Source organism: Pan troglodytes, chromosome 7 (assembly GCF_028858775.2).
Source record: "Pan troglodytes isolate AG18354 chromosome 7, NHGRI_mPanTro3-v2.0_pri, whole genome shotgun sequence".
NCBI lineage: Eukaryota > Metazoa > Chordata > Mammalia > Primates > Hominidae > Pan > Pan troglodytes.
Genome location: NC_072405.2, coordinates 143,610,975 through 143,632,942, shown reverse-complemented (window position 1 = coordinate 143,632,942; position 21,968 = coordinate 143,610,975). Strand labels below are relative to the sequence as shown.

Genomic DNA, 21,968 nt, shown 5'->3' with positions numbered 1-21,968 from the left:
TGCCCATGTCTCACATTGACAGCTTCCCCTTCCTCCCTCTTGAAATCCAGCTGCCATGTGAGAAATCTGCCACTCCTGAGACCACCATGCTGTGTGGAAGCCCTAGCTAGCCTGGTGGAGAAGCCACTTGAAAAGAGATGCCCAAGAACCCCCAACTGTTCTAGCCATCTCAGGTTAGGTGCCAGAAATGTGAGAGGAGATGCCCACTCGGTTGGTGTAGCACCAGCAGGCTCCACATGGAGCAGAAGAACCACTCAGCTGAGCCCAGCCCAGATGACAGAATTTCAAAAAATAATGAATTGGTGTTGTTTTAAATGATTACATTTGGGTTTTGTTATGTGGCAATTGATAATTGAAACCTCCATTCAACCTGACTCACCAGATCTCCCTTAGTCTGCTTTATTTTTCTTCTGAACTAACTTCCAACTAACAAGCTGTTTAGTTCCTTATTTCTTGTGTTGCCTGGCTCCCCCTGTTAGAATGTGTGCTCCCTAAGGACAAGGTCTTTGCCACTTTGTTCCCCCATAACTGTTCAATGGCTCTGCACAGTTATACACAATACATACCAAAAACGGTTTATGCCACATTTTATCAAAACACACTTGGCTAAATCCTGGAGCAGCACTGGTGTTGTGAAAGGTCCCACACCATGTGAGCACTTGGAAACTTAGGGAACAGGCTCTTGTCTCCTTTTCACACCCACTGGGGGTACACTCTCATGGAGGGAAGGAAGAGCAAGCAAAACCACCCACATAATTCAAGTGGCAAGTGTGGATTATTTTCTCTCCTTTTCTTCTATAGAGCAGGTGTTGTTTAGGTTATTTTAATGCGTGTACACTGTGTCTTCACTCTACATATGCAGATGAAAATATAGATAAAAACTTTATATGCCCAGACATTGTACCCATCCAGCCTTCTTCCTTGGAGATTTCCTTTGCTCCCAGCTTCCCTGGGTTCTTCAGTGGTAATTGTCTCCCAGGCCTGCTGGGAGGGCCAAGCTTGATGTTGATGATAGAACTGGAGCTCCCCAATCACATGCGTCACCTGGCAGCTTGTTAAAAATGCAGCTGCCCAGGGCCTACCCCCTAAACATTCCGGTTTTGTATTTCTGGGGTGGAGCCTGGGAATCTGAATTTTGGACACACATTCTAGGTGCTATTTCAGAGCAGTAGACTTTGGGAGGCTGGGTGTTCTCTCATGAACTCTAAATGTGCTAGGCGATGCTTGCATTCATTTTCTAGAGCTGCTGTAACAAACTACTACAAACTGTGTGGCTTAAAACTGCAGAAATGTATTCTCTCACAGTTCTGGAGGCTAGAAGTTTAGAAATCAATTTCACTGTGCCAAAATCAAGATGGCTTCAGGGCTGTGCTCCCTGCAGAGGGTCTAGGGCAGAATCTGTTCCTGGCCTCTTGCAGCTTCTTGTGGCTGCTGGCACTTTATGGCATGTGGCCGCATCACTCTGATCCCCATATCTGTGGTCACATTGCCTTTTCTTCTCTGCCAAATCCCCTTTGCATTATAAGGACACTTATGATGACAATTAGGGCTCACTTGAATAATCCAGAATGATCTCTCCATCACAAAATTCTTAGCTTGGCCACATTTGCAAAATCCCTTTTGCCATATAAAGTATCATTCACATGTTTAAGGGCTTAAGACCCAGATGATCTTGGGGGCCATTACTTGGCCTAACACAACCCTTTTCCCCATTCCTCAGGAAGAACAATGGCTCAGAGAAGCTAAGTGACTTTCCCAAGGCCACACAGCTATTCAGAGACCCAGTTTGAATTCACCTTCATCTACACCACAATCAATTCAAATGTGACTGAATTTATAACCCCAAGGTATTTTTGTGCAAGATTTCAAAGATTATGCAAGCCGTGTATAGCAATGCAATAATTCACAATAAAGGCTGATAAAGTTAAGGCATTATCAGAAAATAAAATATATTTTCATTTTCAATAAAAGAATATGGACACCAAAAGTAATTACCCACCCACCCTCAAACAAAAATAATCATCATTACAAAGGGACTAATGCTTCCTACCCTTGGACAAAGTGAAGGATCACATTCAGACCAGTGTGCATGTAGCTGACTCTTGAGAAAGAGAAGACTATCTCCAGGGTTCATGCTTCACCCAATTCTTGCAGAGCCATGTGAAGTTAGAGCTAATTTCAGTAATCACCCCATCTTAATAATAAGATGTCCTGCAATCTTCGGCAGTGACTCAGAGAAGCAGCCAAAAAAATAATAATAATAGTAATAAAAATAAAAAGAGAAAGAAAAAAAGCAGAAAGCTTATATACTAGCACCACTGACTGCCCACCCCAATCAGCTCTACCTTCAAGAAAGTAAAAAAAGGTTAGATAGCCCCCTCCATAATACTGAAGAAGGCTAAGGACTTCTGTGCCCACTTAAGACCATCCATGGTATTCATTTTTAACTTGATTTTGTCTACATAAAAATGCTGAGGGACAGATGTGTTGGTGGCATGCATGGTTTTCTGACCCTGGCAGTCTCTAGGACATATGGTAGCTAACTTGAGCATGTATCTTCTATGTTCCAGAACCTACTATAATATCTCACAAAAGCTACAATGGTTTTAGCTATAAGAAACAGCATATACATACAACAACCAGACTAAATGATGAAGGGAATTTGTTGGTGTAAGATCTGAAAGATCTGAAAATCTTGGCGGTTAGAAAGGGCTTCAGGAAAGGCTTGATTCAGCATCTCCATGGCTATCGACAAGGCCCAGTTTCTTCCATGTCTCCATCCTTCCCTCCACTGTGTTGGCTTCATCCACAGGCTCATTCCCCTCTGATCACAAAGTGGCTGCCAGCTGCAATCTGGGCTGCATTCTTCATCTTTCACATCCAGTGGGGGTGAAGCATCGTCGTCATCTGGGGTAATACCCGAGGTTCATTCCCTCGTGCCAAGGAAATCAAGGATGTGGACACACAAGGAGTGAGGTTAAGAGCAGAGGTTTAATAGGTGAAAGAAAGAGGAAAGCTCTCTCTCCTGCAGAGAGAGAGGGGCTCCTGAGTGGGTCTTCCAGTCTGTGGCAAAGTGCGGGAGGTTTTACAGATGAGCTTGAGGAGATGGTGTCTGATTTACATAGGATACAAAGGATTGGTTGGAGCAGGTATGCCACTTGCATAGTGAGGGAAGAACTGGTTTGGACTAGGTGTGCCATTTGCATAGCTTGCGAGGAAGCTGGCTGCCTCACCCTAATCTTTTATTATGCAGTTGGGTTCTCTACCTGGCTGACGCCATGTTGCCTGCTTCTTCACTGTGCATGTGGAGCCTGAGGGGAATGTTTCAAGGAAGAGGGGACAAGCAAGTCAGCATCTGGAGGAATGGGTATGTGAACAGGGATGCAGGGAATCAAAGAATGATTCTGTCTTATCCCAATAAAGGGTCATTTGGGGTGTTAACCTATAAACGCAGACTATTAAATGGATGCATATACATACATAAATAAATACAGAAAACCCACTATAATTAAGGGCATACAACCTTTGTAGAGGGAAGTTAAATTACAGCTCCAGATAACCACCAAAGAATATCTTTTGTTTCCCCCCTTCTTTTTGACATTGCTGTTTAAACCTATCTTCCTTCCCCTCCCACTACAGAGAAACTTGCTGTGGATTGCATCTTCACAGGACACTTGGTGATCAATTATCAAAGAGTTGACATCTGAGGGCCAGTAGGACGGAGGCTCCATTTCAGAGGCAGTGTGGCAAGCACTTGTGGATGCTGAGTGTTTATGTCAGGCCCAGTTTTTGTGTACCCAATACTCAACGTTTCAATGCATACCTTTGCACACCTCCTGTTCACTATGGCTCAACTTTCAGCTCACTGGCCAATAGCCGAAACCTAATACTTTAAGGGGAAAGAACTAAACCTGGGCAATGAGTGGGGGCTTTACAAAATTCCTGACGCTTCAACCCTACCACAAACAAATTAAATTGGTTTTTCCGGCAAAAAGCCTGGAACATCAGTATGAAGAGCCTCCCCTATCTTCATCCTCACTCCTCCAGTGATTCTGCTGAAAAGTTAGAATTGAGAATAATGGATATAATTCTAGAAGGTTTGCAGAGAATTTTGATGGGGTAAAATAATTGTCCACAAGGAAATATTTGTATCTCTTCAATAAACAAAGGAGGGAGGCAAGGCGATGCAGTAGGACATCTTAGAGAGAATGGCTACACAAAACTTACTCTAAAAGAATGAAGTAAAAGAGGATAGATTGCATTCATTAAGTGGCTGGGGTTCAGCTGAATACAAGACTGCCAAGAATAAAGATGACACATCCCAACCTCTATTGCAGCCAGCTGAGGCCACAGGATGGTTTTAGTCTGTGGTTTGTGAGCAGAAGTGAGGTGCACAGCTTCCAGGGTGAGCCCTAAAAGGGAAGGGATGTCCTCTTCACACTCCTTTCCTGTTTCTGTCCTCACAGAGGCAGCACTGTGTTGCATGGCTCCAGAGAGCACCACTCTCCTTGTGTTCTATGCAACATGCCCACGAGTTCTGCATTGCAGCACCTGGCCATAAATCATCACCAACCCTATGGATGAAGCAACACTCCAGGGAGGGTGGAGAATACAGGGGAAGGAGCCAGGGCCCCCATGAAACAAACATTTCTTCCAGGAATTTCCCAAGCCCAGACCATTGCATGAAAGGAGAAATAAAATACTCTTTTGTTTCCATCACATTGTTTTTGGTCTCAGTTGGAGCAGCAGACCCTATATTGCAACAAACAGACTCAATCACCCTCATTATTAGGAAAGTCAGCTCTGCAGCAATTCTTCCCTTAAACACCATAGGGTGTTTTGGGCGTTAAAGGAAAAACCTTAGAAAAACTAAATGTAACAGAATTTAATTGAGTGAAAAATGGTTCTTGAATTGGGCAATCCCCAAAACAGAATAGGTTCAGAGATGCTTCCAGGCTACCGCGTGGTCGAGGATGATTTATGGGCAGAAAAAAGAGAGTGACATATGGAAAACAGAAGTAAGGACCAGAAACAGCTGGATGGGTTCTAGCTTGGCGTTTGCCTTCTTTGAACATGGTTTGAAGAGTTGGCTGGCTGTGATTGGCTGAAACCCAGAGATTGGTACTAGAGTTGGTTATAGCCTGTTTACACATCCAGTTAGGTGATAGTTCACTATGTATGAAGAAACATTTAAACCAAACTGAATTTAACATGGGTAAGACAAGGTCTTTTGTTAAAGGGCCATGAGAATGAAGGCAACTTTCACCTCCAGAGCCCCTGCCTTCTGTCCCTGGATGCCCAGAGGGTCATCAGCCTGTGTCGTCACGTGGAATGTCATCCATCCTCCTCTGAGAGCCTCAGCAGGGTAAAGATATGGCAAAACCCAGACTGTTGTATTCATCGCTGTATACCTAGAGTCCATCACTGTACTAGCACACAGTAGGGCTCAGGGGTGCTGCTTGCTCAGTAAAGGACTGAATGAACACATTGATAGCTATAGCCAGTGAGTGATGCACCAGATGGGTGCTCACATTCCTCCATGCTTTGGCTCCATCCAACCTATCTGCTTCCTCTACAATGTCTTCTTCCCGTGTGGACCAACAGCAGCAACAGCACCTGGGGACTTGTTAGAATGCAAACTCATAGGCTGCTCTCCAGACTGCCCAAGTTGGGAACTCTGGTGCTGGCGCGGGGTGCAGTAGTCTGTGTTTTAATGCACCCACCAGGCGATTCCAATGCTAACTCGAGTTTGAGAGCCGCTGCTCACCATGACTGTTTCACAAATTGCATAGCACAGCCATTCCTTTGTTGTTCCCTCTACCTGGGATGCCTTTCTCCCTATCTCTGTCAGTAGCAGGCTCACTCATGTTTGGGGGACTCTGAACACGCCACCTCCTCCAGAAAGTATCCCCAGATCCCCACAGTCTGGAGGAATAACTCCCTGGGGATACTCACAGGCTGTGCTTGTCTCTTCAATCCCTGGTTTATTCAGGCCAGAGCTTCCTGCCTCCCCAACTGGGATGTGAGCTCTTTTCTGCAGTACCAGGTTTTCCTCAACTCCCCAGTCCCTGGCTCCATCGAGCCAAACTTACAGTGGTATTCAGTAAATGCTGTTGGTTTGGTTTTTTTGTTTTTTTTTTTTTGTTTTTTTTTTTTTTTTGAGACGGAGTCTCGCTCTGTTGCCCAGGCTGGAGTGCAGTGGCGCAATCTCCGCTCACTGCAAGCTCCGCCTCCCGGGTTCATGCCATTCTCCTGCCTCAGCCTCCCGAGTAGCTGGGACCACAGGCACCCGCCACCACGCCCAGCTAATTTTTTGTATTTTTAGTAGAGACAGGATTTCACTGTGTTAGCCAGGATGGTCTTGATCTCCTGACCTCGTGATCCACCCGCCTCAGCCTCCCAAAGTGCTGGGATTACAGGCATGAGCCAACATGCCTGGCCTGCTGTTGGTTAGAATAATACCACAGAGCATCAGTCTAGTCCACTCCTAGATATAGACTCACAAAGAAGAAAGCCAGGTGGCACAGCGATTTCTGTCACATTCTCAGGAGCCACCTCTTACGAACGCATGTCTCTTCAAAGTGCATTTCTGAAAAAGAAACAGATAAAATTGCTCCTAACAGTGAGGAAAGGAAAAAGATTAACATAAATCAAGCATTGCCCATCTGTCAGCACTGTCTTTGCTTTTTTCTATCTTATTATTCCTCACCACTCAGGTGGCTATGTGTAATTATTCCTCTTGAAGACAGTAATACTGAGAGATGATAAGTGACTTGCCTGATGTCACACAGCCCAAACCCAGGCACCTGTCACTGCAATGTTCTTCCAACATGCCAGTCCACATAAAAGGGATGGATACAGTAAGATGAGGAAAAAAAGAGCTTTTGGGAGGCCGAGGCGAGTGGATCACGAGGTCAGGAGATCGAGACCATCCTGGCAAACACAGTGAAACCCTGTCTCTATTAAAAATACAAAAAATTAGCCAGGCATGGTGGCGGGCACCTGTAGTCGCAGCTACTTGGGAGGCTGAGGCAAAAGAATGGCGTGAACCCAGGAGGCGGAGCTTGCAGTGAGCCAAGATCGCGCCACTGCACTCCAGCCTGGGAGATAGCAAGACTACATCTCAGGAAAAAAAAAAAAAAAAAAGCTTTGCAGGAATTGACTTTTTCTACCCTTGTTTATGTCATCCCCAAACTACCATCTCTTTTACAAAGGGGCAGTTTCAGCCAATGGGAGGCATCATATGCAGCCATTGCTGGCTAACAGAAATGTTTGTCATTCCATAGGCTGTTTACTGGGTCGGGCCTCATCGGGTTAGACTCCAACTCGGTTTAAAAGTGAGAGTCACAAAACAAGTGCTGGTGAACAGTCTGTTACTCATTTGGCATTAAGTAAACTCTAGCAACATTATAAACAGTCCAGGGGCAGACAGCCCGGGGGGAAAGGACATGGACCCAGGCAATGCCTGCCCTGAGTCTGCATTTCTGAATTCTCAAGTAAACACTCCAAGTTTATGGGCTGTGCTGTGTCATGAACTAAATGGTCAAATCTAGCATTTACACATGTCTGCCGACTCACCTGGGTTGAAAATCCACTCGCAATGCAGTTCTTGTGTTTGGAACTTCAGTTTTCTGATCAGGTAGCCGTGATGACAGTAACAGGATCTACCTCTGGGTGGCTGTGAGGATTTGGGATATGCATTAATGTACCCGTTCCACTGCCTGCCCTGGGGCAAACTCAGTGAATCTTCACTGCTGATGTCTATCCAGTACCCAATCTGAGCTAGGGGTTTTACACATGCTGCTTCCAAATTCTCATAGCAAAACCATTACTGAAGTGCGATTCCTGAGGCTCAGGGAGAGAACACAGACAGAGGCAAAGCTGGCAGGTAAACGCACCTCTTCTGACTTCACGCCACTGTTCTTTCTCTTTCAGGCAAGGTCTTCAGGCCGGTGAGGGTTGGTGTCATTAGTGGGACAGAAGAGCCCAAATCAAGCTGAGTTGAGGCAATAAATATGCTCTCCTGCTTCCAGATCAAAGTCCTTATTTAAAATGCATATGCCATGTGTAGTAAGGCAAAGCCTGCCACCTCCAATGCTTCTCCTGTTCCCCCAGCAGTGCTGTGAGAGAGGTGGCAGATGTGGCATGGTGGCCCGCATACACATTTGCAAGCTTGAGTTCTGATGTCAGCTCTGCTCCTTATCTTCTGTATATCCTTAGGCAAATGTCTGCATCTCTGAGTTTCCACTGTTTCCTCCCCTACAAAATGGGCAGAAGAAGAACTAAGCTTCCTTGTTCGGAGGATCCACAGGTGCAGAGCAAGGCAAAGTGGACACTCAGTAATGGTGGCCAATTATCCCCCAATTCATGCTAGGGAGGGAAAAGAAAAGCAGAGATGTTAAGTGCCTTACCCAAGGATATTGGCTTAGTGAGAGGTGGGACTACAACTAAACCCTGGAACTGGTCCATGATAAAGCCTCAACTCCAATGCCCCAATCTCACCATCTGCCAATGCTCCCACCCCCATTACACCAACCTCTGCCTTTAGGAAGTTGCCAGTCTCCTAAAGAGAATAGAAGTAGCTCACAGATGGTTGAAGTACAAGTGGAATCAAAGCACCTGCAAAAAAGGCACAAGCTAAAAGATGTGAGAGGTCTTAGGAGGGAATAATCCTAGTTTGGAGAAAGGTTCTAAGCTTCCAGGAGGAGGTGGTGCAAGTGTTGGCTCTTGAATGAGCAAGGTTGGAAGTGCAGGAATGCTGGCCTGGCATGTGGGAGCCTGCCAGGGGCTGGGCATTGGGACGGCCCTGGGGCAGGCCTTGGAGAGTTTGGCAAGGCTGCACTGGGAACAAAATGTGTGCTTCTCTCTGGATTCTTCCACCTCCCACCTCCCTCCTGGGGAGTGACCCAAACCCTCACCTTCCATCCTGTGCTGAATCCTAGTGCCCTGAGTTGGGAGAGAAACCAGTATCCACTGTGCAGTTCCTTGCCAGGGACACTGCTAGGTCTCCAACATAGAAACAAACCTCTGCACAGTAAAGATCAGATCGGCAAAGGGAGTTGCTTGAAGTCACAAGGATGGAAGGGAAAGAAGCCGGGATTCCAGCTCCATTATCTCTGGTTCCCAAACCCAGCATCTTTCCATTAAAACGTGCTACCTTGAAAGCCCAAGGAAGTCTTTGTATTTGGAGAAAAATAAAGCCTTGGGGCGGAATAGTAGGGCCTCCTTAAATAATGGCGCAGTAGGATTATTAATTGCTTAGTAGCAAACATCTATGGAGTGTTTATTATATGCCAGGTACTCTTCTAAGGGCTTTTGATATTTTAACTTAATTCCTCACTGCTGCTGCTGTGCCCTATAAGGGAGGCACTATTATTATAATCAGCTTCTATTTCACACTAGGAAATTGACACACACAGTTTAAGTAGCTTGTCTAAGGGCATATGGTTAATAGGATTTAAAGATTGGATTTGAGTCCAGGCAGCTGGGATCCAGCTTACAGCTCTAACTAGAATAATGTGCGAGGTTGGTCAGGCTGTGCACTGCACAAGGGCGCCTGGCCATGGGGGCACAGAGAAGCTGAAATCCAGCTGGGATTCTGCTCTCTGGGGCTGCTTGGAGGAAGAGGCACCACTGTGTAACTTACACACAAGAACTGCCAAGCCACGACTACCCTCCTGGAAATGCCAGCTGCTGACTGCACCATGGCTTTTGCTGATAGCATGATTGATTTTTTTTTTCCTTTTTAGATCATGACCTTCCCAAAGCCATCTAGGAGTACAGATAAAAATGCACAATGCATGAAAACTGTGAAATGGGATCCCGCCACCAGCCATGGTGGGGAGGAGCCTTTAAACACCACCCGGCTCTGACATTCTTTCTTTAGGTGATGAAAATGAGCCCTGGAAGTCTTTGCATGGGGCGCTGGGCAGGTATGCCAGGGCATGCAGGTGCACACCACTGACCCAGCCATCCCTTTTCTAGGAATCAGTCTTCATGTAACTCTCAGCAACCTCTACTGAGATCTCTGTGGAAGCATTGTTTGCAAGAGCAGATAATCAGAAACCACCCAAAAAATCATAAAGAAGACATTGGGCAAATCAACAATGGTATGCTGAGATTTGGATTGCCAAATTGACCTTGAAGTGAAGGAGGCAGATTTGCTTGTAATAACAATGAAAGTGATACAAGATCTTCTATTTGAAGTGCAGAATGTCCCATTCACCATGAGACGCTGGTAAATAATGTTTTCATGTTAAGTATATATATTTAATCATTAGGTTGAAGGCAGCAAAGAGTGTGGTTAAGTCCAAGTGTTATGGAATAAGACTGCTTGGGTGCGTACCTTGGCTCCTACACTAGCCAGGTGAGGATGGGGGAGTGACTGGACTAATTTTTTTTTTTTTTTGAGACAGGGTCTTGCTCTGTTGTCCAGGCTGGAGTGAAGTGGCACAATCATGGCTCACAACAGCCTCAAACTGCTGGGGTCAAGCAATCCTCCCACTTTAGGCTCCTGAGCAGCTGGGACTACGGTCATGCACCACCATACCTGGCTAATTTTTTTTTTTTTCTGTAGAGATGGTGTCTCTCACTATGTTACCCAGGCTGGTCTTGAACTCTTGGTCTCAAGTAATCCTCCCGCCTCAGCCTCCCAAAATGCTGGGATTACAAGCCTGAGCCACCATGCCCAGCCATGTTTGACTTCTTCCCTCTCAGGATTAAGGGCTTGGAGGGAGCCTGATATCCCGGGTTTGAGTCCTGGTTTGCTATTTCCTTCCTACGTGATCTGGACCAAGTGACTCATTCTGAGTGTGTCTCAATTTCTCTGTGTGTAAGCTGGACACGCAGATGGTACTTACCTTAGTGAGCAGTTGCATGCTGCCTTCTTAGGAGGTCTGGGGCACGGTAAGCCCCCAGGAGTGTTAGTTATGCTGAAGCCTGCAAGAAAATGCTGAAGAAATGCACACAGCCAACATTGGTTATCTCTGAGGAATGTTTACTGTTGGACTCACACATTTCATAGCATTTAAGATTTCTGAAAGTAGGAATAAGTGAGTCTTGCAATTAGGAAAAATAATCACGAATTGCAAAAGAATACCTTTGCAAAAGGCCCTCTTGGAGAGGTAACTATGTCCTTCTAGCACATTCCCTAGAATAAAGGGCCGGTGCACTCAAGCAGCCTGGAGGCCACCCCTCTGCGTCACCATCTCTACCCTACAGTGCGCTGGGCTTTCCGCTGTCACTGTTCTTACCCCTGGGGGCTGTCCCTTGATAGGTCAGCCTCTCCCACAGTCCTGGGAGCTGTCCAAGGACAGGGATTATAGCTAATTGATCCTCTCTGCATCTCTTGGGCCTGGTGCAGTGATTGGTATACAGTAGTAGGTGCCTAATGAAGGTTTGCTGAGTGCTTGAGGGATTACTGAAGGAAGTTACTTCTGTAGCCTGACAATAAACACCCTCCCTTCTGACCCCTCAGGAATGCTCTTGGCACCCGTTCCCAAGTCAGGCCCTAAAAATGAACACTGTGTTAATGACACAACAAAACAAGACATTCCAGACTCAGCCTTGGGCAGCTGACTCTTGGGGCTGCCATGCCTTTGGCCAGCAGCTGCAGAGGCTGTCCTCAGGGAGGGGACCTCCAGCCCTTCCAGTCCAGAGCCACAGCCTCCCGGGACAGGCAGCAGACCATGAAAATGAGGAGTACAGCCATGGCCACAGATTCACTTTGTATATTAACAGGAAGAGTTTTCCTTTCCATACATGCATCAGTGTGCCCTCCCCCAAAACAAACAAACAAACAAACAAGCAAAGATAAAAGAAAGAAAAGAGGAGGGACAGAGGGTGGGACATTAGAGGGAGGGAGGAATGGAGGGAGAGAAAGGAAGAGAAAGGAATAAAGAGAGAAAAAAAGAAAGGAGAAGGAAAGAACAAGGGAGGGAGAGAGGGAGCAAGGAAGGAAGGAAGGAAGGAATGGAGGGAGGGAGGGACATGTACCTTTTGTAGACAGACCCTCTATCTGACTCCCCCTGACATTACTTTAGAGAGATTAAATAATGAGAATTATTCCTCTTTTGTAAAAAGCACCAGGACAAGCTTGTGGGCCATATGATGCCTGCGAGTTCAAAATTCCTGAAGCTCTTTTCCATTTTACAGATGAGTAAACCGAGGGGCTACAGTTTGCCCAAGGTCATTGGGAGTGAGTAAGTGTCCAGCAGAGAAATTTCTGATTTCCCAATACAGACCCTTCCCTCTGCTCTGGCCCCTTGAGGCCAAGGGTATGAACATCCCAGAGGCAGGATCTCTCATGGGAGGAGCCCGGCCTACCTGCCTCCTTCAGATCCCCAATCCCACCTCTTCCCAGGAGCCCACTGTCATCATGGGAGTCCACATGGCCTTTTTAACAGATGCTGCCAAATACAGTGCTTCCAGCCCCAGGAGGGAGATTAGGGGTGAGAGACTCAGGTTACTGCAGAGATAGTGGGGTCAGGGAAGACTGGGGCTTCTCTGAAATTGTAGGTCAAGGGCAGGGATACTGATGCCGATGTCAGCATTGGAGCCAGACCAATGCGAGTGGGAATTTCAGTTCTTTTTCTTCTCAGCTGGGTGAGTTTTGACAAGTTATAGAACCAGTCTGGGCCTCAGTATACTGAGGTCTAAAATGGGCTAACACACAAGGCTGTATGCAAAGTCAACTTAATATAAATGAGGCCCTAGCTCCAAGTAGGTACTCCTTGGCACGTGGCTTTTGTAGGAGAAAATTGAGTTCTGTGGGTTTAGGAGGTGTGTCAGCATTTGGTTGTGGGTCAGTACAAGGAGAAGTTCCACCCTTCATGTCAAGACAAAGGCCAGCTCAGGCCTTATATACTCAGCTCCCCAGATGAGCAGGGGAAGGAGAGGGGGGTTTGGGGTGAGGGGTTTAGGCTACAGTTCTTTCTAAGAACATATGCCCAGGAAACAAGGCCTCTGGTCTTGCCTGTACCTCAATTAGCTGTGTGACTTTGGAAAAGTCACCCAACCTCTTTGAAACCCAGTTTGCAGAACCATAGCAGGGAAAATAGCATCTCACAGGCTGCTTGTGTAGAGTAACTGGTTGTGTACAATGCTAGTGCGTAGGGAGCCCATAACAAATGTGACTCCCTCCATCGGCCCAGCTCCACTGAGTATTAGCTGAGAGGAAGCCCCTTCCAGGGCCTCACTTTCTCCCTGCCTGGATTCCTGTTTGTGTCCAAGTAATGTTTCCCAAATGGTAGTTTTTTGTGTACCACAATTATGATTTTTGACATAATCCAAGTACACTTTGTAAAACTCATTCCTCTATATTTTTGAAAATTTAATGGATCCCTTTGTATAAATTGAAATATAAAAATTAAAGGATAACCAGTGTATAGCTGTTCTGAGTGGAGAAGTAGTTTGGCTGGTCATAAATCAAAGGCCTGGGTAAAAATAAACACAATCAAAAGCAAACAAGATATTAACTTCCAGCTAGGTCTAGCTGCTGGGGGAGGTGCCCAGCCCAGAGGCTGCTCCTTCCTGGTGAAAAGGAGAGCAGAGGAGGTGTTAGCATCTGCCCTGGTGCGAAACTGAGGCCTGCTCCTTGATGTAACCAGAAGGATGCAAGGAACTAGGATGAAATTTTGTCTGCTGTGGCTTGATTTTATTTAACACCTTATGCATGTGCCTCAAAAATGATGTTGGGGAACCCCAACTGCATCCTCCTAAGGCCCCTCTCTGGGATATGCAGGCCTTGGTGGTCTTGTTGGTCATTTCCTGTGTAAAAGGTGAGTGGGTCTGGAAGGGCCTCTTATGGGGTGGGGGGAAGGGAAGGCAGAGTGGAATGGAAGACATAAGGGGTGTGTGGTTGGTAAGGTGGGGTAGGGACCACCTAGAGTTCAGCCCCTTCCCTAGTATGTCCCAGTTGGCAAAGAGTTTCCTCTCAGCAGAAGCCCGTGGGCCAAGCAGAGCCTGATCCCCATCCAGTCTGTTCTGGGCGGCCATGATGCTTGGCTGAGGACGGCAGGAAGTGAGTGGGCGTCAGGTGGAAGTCGTTCTGAAGGGCTGTAGGGTGGTGTCGATGACAGCCATAACTCACGGTAACAAGAGTGGGACAGAAGCACTGAGATGCTGGTCACATGAAGAGTGTGCTCAGGGAGGAGATGACTAGGACCCCAGCAAAGATAATAACCACAACCAATGATCCGGCCAATGCCTTCACTGGTGGCATAGGCATGGTCTAGGAAATAAAACTGTGAGATCCACCATATCTGTTTTTCCCCATCCTAAAGCTTGCAAGAAGCCTCCCACACAAAGTTTAAGTAACTTTTATTTTCTCACAAATAGATTTTGATGTTAAAATTGTTGCCCTTTATTGGGTCCTGACCGTTGTATGAGCTCATCTTGTTTATTCTTCACGGCAGCCTGTGATTCGATTATGATTACGCTTACCTTATGTCTGAGGAAAGCAGGACCCCAAGAGGTGATGTGACCAGCCAGGATCACACAGTGTCTAAGAGCCAGGGGCTGGGATTCAAACCTCCAGGCCAAGCATGGTGGCTCACGCCTAGAATCCCAGCACTCTGGGAAGCTGAGGTGGGAGGATTGCTTGAACCCAGGGGCTCAAGACCAGCCTTGGCAGCATGGAGAAAACCCGACATTACATAAAATAGAAAAATTAGCTGGGTTCACTGGTGCACATCTGTAGTCCCAGCTATTCGAGAGGCTGAGTTGGGAGGATAGCTTGACTTCCGGAGGTTGAGGCTGTAGCCTGGACAACACAGCAAGACCCTGTCTCAAAAAAAAAAAAAAAAGCAAATACAAATCTCCAAATCTCTGACTCCATGGTATCCTGCCACAGGACAGGAATACAACAGGGGGCTCCCATACCCGAAGGGACAGGTGTGATGTGGACTTGCTTTGGTGACTCAGAGAGATAAAACTGAGAAATAAGGGTGGACATTGCTGAAAATCTAACAGAACATCTAGGTGTTGGAATGGACTCCCTGGGAGGCACGGGAGATACCCCTACAGGGAGTGGATCACCCCCAACGTGGATGTCGGGCCCAGTGTCTGGCCTGGGGGGCATATATCAGATGCTCAGCATCACTACCCATGAATGCGCCTCCACGGAACACCTTCCACACATTACTTCCCCGTCTGCCAGTGAGCTGTGCCTCCTGATTCAGATTTTACAGACATCTCAGCAGGACCCCAGAGACATGAAATCACCTCCCCAAAGTCACCTCACCACCATGGGGCTGAGCAAGACTTGAATCCAGTTTTCCTTTATGTCTTCTGTCTCTCAAATCCTCCATCCATCCACTTGTCAGCAGGACTGTCATTTCTATCTCTAAACTTACCCCGCTCCAGCCACTTCTCCCCACCTTCCCCAACCTGCCCTGGTCTGGCCACCATCATCTGTCCACTGGGCCACTCCAAGGGCCTCTTCTTTGTTTCAACCCTTAACCCCCTGGAAGCTGAGTCACCACACAACAGCCATGGGGATCTTTTTCAAAAGCAAATCTGGTACTTTATCTTTTGGCTGAAAGGCTTCTGCTGGTCTCACAGCAACTTAGAATAAGGTCCAAACTCCCTGAGGCTCTGCAAAGCCTTCCAAGGCCCTGCCTGTTATGGGATAAACTGTGTCTCCCAGAAACTCCTATGTTGAAGTCCTAAACCCCAGGACCTCAGAATGTGACTGCATTTAGAGAGAGAGTCTTTAAAGAGGTAATTAAGATAAAATAAGGCTGCTAGTGTGGGACCTAATTCAATATGACTGTTGTCCTTATAAGAAGAGACTGGGACACATACAAACAGAGGGAAGACCCCATCAAGGCACAGGGAGAAGATGGGAAGCCAAAGAGACAGGTCTCAGAAGAAACCAGTCCTGCTGACGCCTTGGACTCAGACTTCCAGCCTCCAGGACTGTGAGACAGTAAATGTCTGTTGCTCAAGCCACCAGTCTGTGGTACTTTGTTACAGCAACCTGAGTGGACTAACACACTGCCCTGAGACTTTCCCTTTGCTCTCTGCTCCAGCCACACACTGGCCTCCTCCAAGTTCCTAGTACTGACTATGAACACTCCTGCCATGAGGCCTTTGCATGGGCTGAACCCTCTACCTACCTTACCCTCCTATACACAAACAGAAAGATAACTCTGGAAGCAGGATGTGGAATGCATTAAGAGAGAAAGTTAAATAGATTTAATAAATATTCCCTTAGCACCCGCCTTGGGCCAGGCACTGAGCCAGCTCCAGATTTGCAGAGAGAGATGAAGAGGTTCCTGAGCCCCTGAGGAGTGTGCTCAGGACCCAGGGAGGAGACAGACTGATTTTGACATTAGAGTGGGAGGGGTGGGATGGAGATTTTGCAGTTGGGTGAAGAACCAAAGAGGCACAAGGTATAACCCAGTCTTGGGGAGTGCAATGGACTGAATGTGCCTCCTCCAGATTTGTAGGTTAAAGCCTGAATCTCAATGTGATGGTGTTTGGAGGCGAGGCATTTGAGAGGCAATTAGGATTAGAGGAGGTCATGAGGCTGGGACCCTTGTGATGTAACTGTCCTTATAAGAAAAGGAAGAGACACAAAATCTCTGTCTCCTTCATGTGAGGACACAGCAAGAAGGTGGCCACATGCAAACCGAGACGTGAGTCCTCATCAGACACCAGATCTGCCAGTGCCTTGATCTTGGACTTCCCAGCCCCCAAACTTGTGAGAAATGAGTGCCTGTTCTTTAAGCCACCCAGTCTGTGGTATTTGTTTATGGCAGCCCGGGCAGACTAAGCTGGGGAGGATAAAGCCCACAACTGGCTGTCAGGAGACTGAGTTTACATCCTTATTCTGCTATGGTGACACTAGGCAAGGGTTTCCCTTCTCTGGGCCTCAGTTTCCCCATCTGTAAAGAAGAGACAATAAACCTTCCCTCTAAGCGTTTATGCCCTGATTGTAGAAGATTTCTTCACCTCAGCTGTTCAGTGCTGAGGGTCTGGAGAAGTTTTCTTTCCAGCAAAAGATGGATCCTGCACCTTTCAGGCTTGCAGCTGCTTGGAGACACCCCCAGACCACAGTGGTAGGGGACAGGGAGGCAGATTCAGGCAGAAATCTCACACAGCACTTTTTCCAAGTACCTGGGGTCATCGCTAGGGCTGAGTCGTGCAGGTCTGGGGAAGCATGGGACCTACCCGTCCCTTCCCTGGTTAAATATTTGCAGCTTTGGCCCCATCTCCAGAGGAGTTCGACCAACCAGCCTAGCGAATCCATCTGGATATGGCCTTGTGCGCACGAGGGCTTAGGGATTAGGTAGCACTTTTGTTATTTGAGCTTTTATTTAACTGGAAGAGAAAAAAAGCAGATACTGGTTCTCTCCCTCCCATATCCTCCACCTCACTGCCCAGCTGACCTTGGCTCCTCTCAGGCCCAAGGTTGACCAGGGCTGGCCAGGCAGCCCTTGCAGAGGAAAGAGCAGAAGTTTTTTGTTTGTTTGTTTTGTTTTTGAGACAGAGTCTTGCTTTGTAACCCAGGTTGGGGTGCAGTGGCGCAACCTTGGCTCACTGCAACCTCCACCTCCCAGGTTCAAATGATTCTCATGCCTCAGCCTTCCATGTGTCAGGCGTGTGCCACCACACCACACCCGACTAATTTTTTGCATTTTTAGTAGATACAGGGTTTCACCACGTTGGTCAGGCTGGCCTCGAACTCCTGGCCTTAAGTTATCCACCTGCCTCAGCCTCCCAAAGTGCTGGGATTTCAGGCATGAGCCTGCACACCCAGCCAAGAATAGCAGGTTCTCATGAAGAGAATGCTGGATCAAAATTCTTGCTCTGCCACTGGGGTCATGCATCTTTGACAATTCCCTTCACTTCTCTGGGCATTGCCCCACCCTGAGCTAATGGAGGCTCCAGGCAAGAGCCCCTTAGGTCTCAATCCTCCCCCTCTGCCCCACCATATCTCACCCTTTCCCCTGCTCTGCCACACTCACTGCAGCTCTGATGGGCTGCTCTTTCCCTTCTCAGCTTTTGAGTTTCTGTCTTAGTTGCATCTGCCCCTTCCTGATTGCCTGATGGTAGTGGCTGGACTCAGCATCAGGCATCTGGATGCAGATCCCATCTGCATCATTTTCTTGTTAGGAAAAATTACCCCACCTCTGTCAACCTTGATACTCTGTCTGTAAAATGAGGGCTGAGAATTAAATCTTGTTGGAGTTCTTAGGAGAATAAAGATGACGGTGTATGTGCTGTATTTTCATGAGCAGGAACCTAAAGACCAGCACTTCTATTAATTAGATCATCCTGTCCCCCTGCCCCCTTCCTTCCCTTCCCTCACACTAGGTTGGTTAAGATGCTGACCCCTTATTCCCCCAGTGCCATACCTGGCTCTGCAAAACACACACCACTGTGGGCATTTAGCGTCATGCTTGTTTGCGTTTGGCCAGAAGTGTCTAGAGGGCAGAGACCAGGTCTCATTTATTTTCCATCCCCCAGGTCAGCAAGCACTTGATCAGAGCCAGTTTCTTGAGTGAGTGAATGCATGGGTGAATGAATAAATGAATTGCCAATGACCTTTCCTGCCCTGTGAGGAAATGCTCTTGGTCTTCACCAATCAATAGTGATCTATGTCCCAGTTTCTAAGTCGTGCCCTAGAAAACGATTGCCAGGCTTCAAACGCATGATGTAGTGTTGAGTAGACCGGATGTTGGCAGGGTAGGGAAGGGAGGTCACAGAGGTGGTGTGGGCCAGCCTTGGCACCCTGGATGCTTCCCGCGGTGGGAGAGGAACATCACACACATGTGTCTTTTCACACCCACACGTCTTTTCTTTCTGCCCACCCTACTAGTGGACTTATGGCACTTCCAGCCAAAGTTGGCCCTGTCCCTTGGAGAGGTTCATTAAATTACATCTGAGGGCCACCCCGCATATGTTTGTGTGAATCACAAGACCTAGAGTTCAGATCCCATGAGAGAGAATACTATACCTAGGCCACCGACCCACTTTGAAGCTCAGCTCTGGAATGGGCCTGCACCCTGTAGTACCACAAGGTCGACTGGCATCTTCTTAAGGAGCTTAATAAAATTCTAAATTACTAAAATAATAAGAGGATTCCAGGAGATTATATCTAAAAGCACACACAGCATCACAGAAGTTTCTGACCAGATTTGTTTTTCTATTTACTCTTTCCACTTTAATTTGTACAACCCATATTTCCCAAGGGTCTACTAGGAGCCAGGCACTGAGCTGTGCTCTGAAGATACACAGCCCAGTGAGACTCAGCCCCTTGGTGGCCAAGAGACCTCTTAGGGGAGAGGGGGATGCTGCTGAGGCCAGCCCAGAGAGAAGAGCTGCCCTGGGGACTCCTGCCCTGAGGCTTCTGAGTTACTGGGTCCCCCTCGGGGCCAAGCTCTGGGCCATGAGCTACAGCTTTTGTCTCCTGAGTTCCCACAGTTACTTCACAAGGTTGAGAGCAAATGAATCTTCTCCATGAGGAAAATGAGGCTCAGAGAGGTTAAATAACACACCCAACTTCACACAGCAAACCCATGGCCAAGTCACCAGGAGCTCGGATCCTGGCCAGTTTAACTCCAAATTCCATGTTCTTAACCCCAATATATGTGGCCCAGAGAGGACAGAAGTGTTGAGTGAGGGAGGGGTCATTTATTGGTCCTCTCAGGTCCGGAGAAAATTTCACAAGAAAGTGGGGCAGAGGGCAGGAATCTTATACCATCCCCAGTCCATACAACATTCTGAGTATGTTGGTGTTTCTGTTGACATTTTTTGGAGGAGAGTTTGGTGTGGGAGTTTGACATAAGACAGTTTTTGGTCTGAGCATCTGCTCTGCCATTTTCTAATAGGATGACCTTGGACAGGTGACTTAATCTGTTCTAACCTCACCTTCTTCACCTGTAATGTTTAATGATAAGGATTCCTAAACGCTGGGAGTGTGTCACAGATTAACTGCTATATTAGTTTGCTTGTGCTGCCGTAAGACATAACACAGACCTAAACAACAGAAATTTGTTTATTTTCTCACAATTCTGGAGGCTGGAAGTCCAAAATGAAGGCTTTGGCAGGGTGACCTTCTTCTGAGGCCTCTCATCGTGGCTTGCAGATGGCTGCTGATAAAGACATACCTGAGACTGGGCAATTTACAAAAGAAAGAGGTTTAATGGACTTATAGTTCCACATGGCTGGGGAGGCCTCACAATCATGGCGGAAGGCAAAGAGGAGCAAGTCACATTTTACATGGATGTTGACAGGCAAAGAGAGCTTGTGCAGGCAAACTCCCCTTTTTAAAACCATGAGATCTCATGAGATTTATTCACTGTCACGAGAACAGCACAGGAAAAACTCGCCTCCATGATTCAATTACCTCCCACCAGGTACCTGCCCCAACACATGGGAATTCAAGATGAGGTTTGAGTGAGGACACAGCCAAACCATATCAGATGGCCTTGGACAGGTGACTTAATCTGTTCTAACCTCACCTCCTTCACCTATAATATTTAATGATAAGGATTCCTACATACTGGGTGTACATTAAGGATTATCAGCTATATTAGTTTGCTTGTGCTGCCATGAGAAAGTACCACAGAACTAAACAACAGAAATTTATTTATTTTCTCACAATTCTGGGGACTGGACTTTGAAATGAAGGCTTTGGCAGGGTGACTTTCTTCTGAGGCCTTTCATTGTGGCTTGCAGATGGGCTGCTGATAAAGACATACCACAGGCCAGAGCTGGCTCTGAAAATGACCATGTCCAAGCCCAGCTGGAAACCAACTGCAAGTGGTTGAGGAGGCGGCAGACGATTCTAGAGGAGACATGCTTCAAGATGTCTGGCTTCTCTCCACCAGGACAAAAATACAAAACAATCAAGCTGCAGGCTGGAGACATGCCTCCAGGTTAAAAGAGACTTACAGTGCATCATGCACAGAATGTACTGTATGAATCTTTCTTGGATCTCACCTTGATATCTAACCATGATAGTTAACTTCTGACAGTTAACACAAATCTTAATCTGTAGAATTCTTACACAATGTAAGTGTTTTGGTTTTTTAATGGTAGTTTGGTGTGTAACAAACTACCCTGAACTAGTGGCTTGAAACGACAGTTGTTTTACTTATTTGCTCTTGATTCTACAATTTCGACAGGGAGTGGCACCTCAGGTGGCTAAGGGAGGCTTGGGGGACCCTCCTCTGAGATGGCTCACACACGTGGCTGGCTGGGAGTTCAGGCAAGGCTATTGACTGGGACGTCAGCATTCTCCCTCGTGGTTTCTCCATGTGGCTGCTTGGGACTTCTCACAGTCTGGGGGTGTGAAGGTAGCTGGGCTTGGTATATGGCTGCTGGCTTCCAACAGAGCAAAGGCAGATGCTACCAGGCTTTCTGAAGGTTTAGCCCTGAAACTGTCCCAATGTTACATCTGCCACTTTCTGTCAGTTAGAGTGGGTCACCCAAGCAGCCTGGCCAGATTCAAGGGGGAATGGAACAAGGGCACACACACCAGGGGACGTGGTTCATTGGAAACCCCACAGTGACATTCTGCCAGGAAAGAACTAAGGCAAAATCCCAGTGGAAAAATGGGCCATGGAAATGAACAAATAATTCACACAAGAAATACAAATGGCCAACACGCATGTAAAAGTATGCTCGACAGAACTAATAATTGGGGAAACACATGTCTACATTTCACATGATTTTTCCCTGCTCGAGGATGGAACAAGGTATGGCAAAGATTCAGAGGTCCCTGTTGGAGTGAAAATTTCTGCAAATCTTCTAGAGGAAAAAATCAATCATATATATATCAAAAACTTCTAAAAACAGTGAATGTTTTGATTCAGCAATTTGTCGTTTAGGACTTTCTAGAGCTATTTCATAGGAAAATACTCGGAAAAGTACACAGCATTGTTTATAATAGTAAAGGATTGAAAGGAAGTTAACCAGCCATTAATAGAAAGTGGATTAAATGAATTGTTTCATTG

The 21,968-nt window shown here is 46.9% G+C and overlaps 1 long non-coding RNA gene across 1 annotated transcript; it reads right to left on the bottom strand.

Moving 5' to 3' along the window:
• Window positions 1–4,962: 4,962 nt before the first annotated feature.
• LOC107976451 (uncharacterized) lies at window positions 4,963–8,727 on the bottom strand. Its single transcript, XR_001720439.4, has 3 exons — window positions 8,537–8,727; window positions 7,579–8,259; window positions 4,963–6,589 (listed from the first exon to the last, which is right to left on the bottom strand). It is a non-coding gene; the product is annotated as an uncharacterized LOC107976451 (long non-coding RNA).
• Between the last annotated feature and the right edge of the window lie 13,241 nt (window positions 8,728–21,968).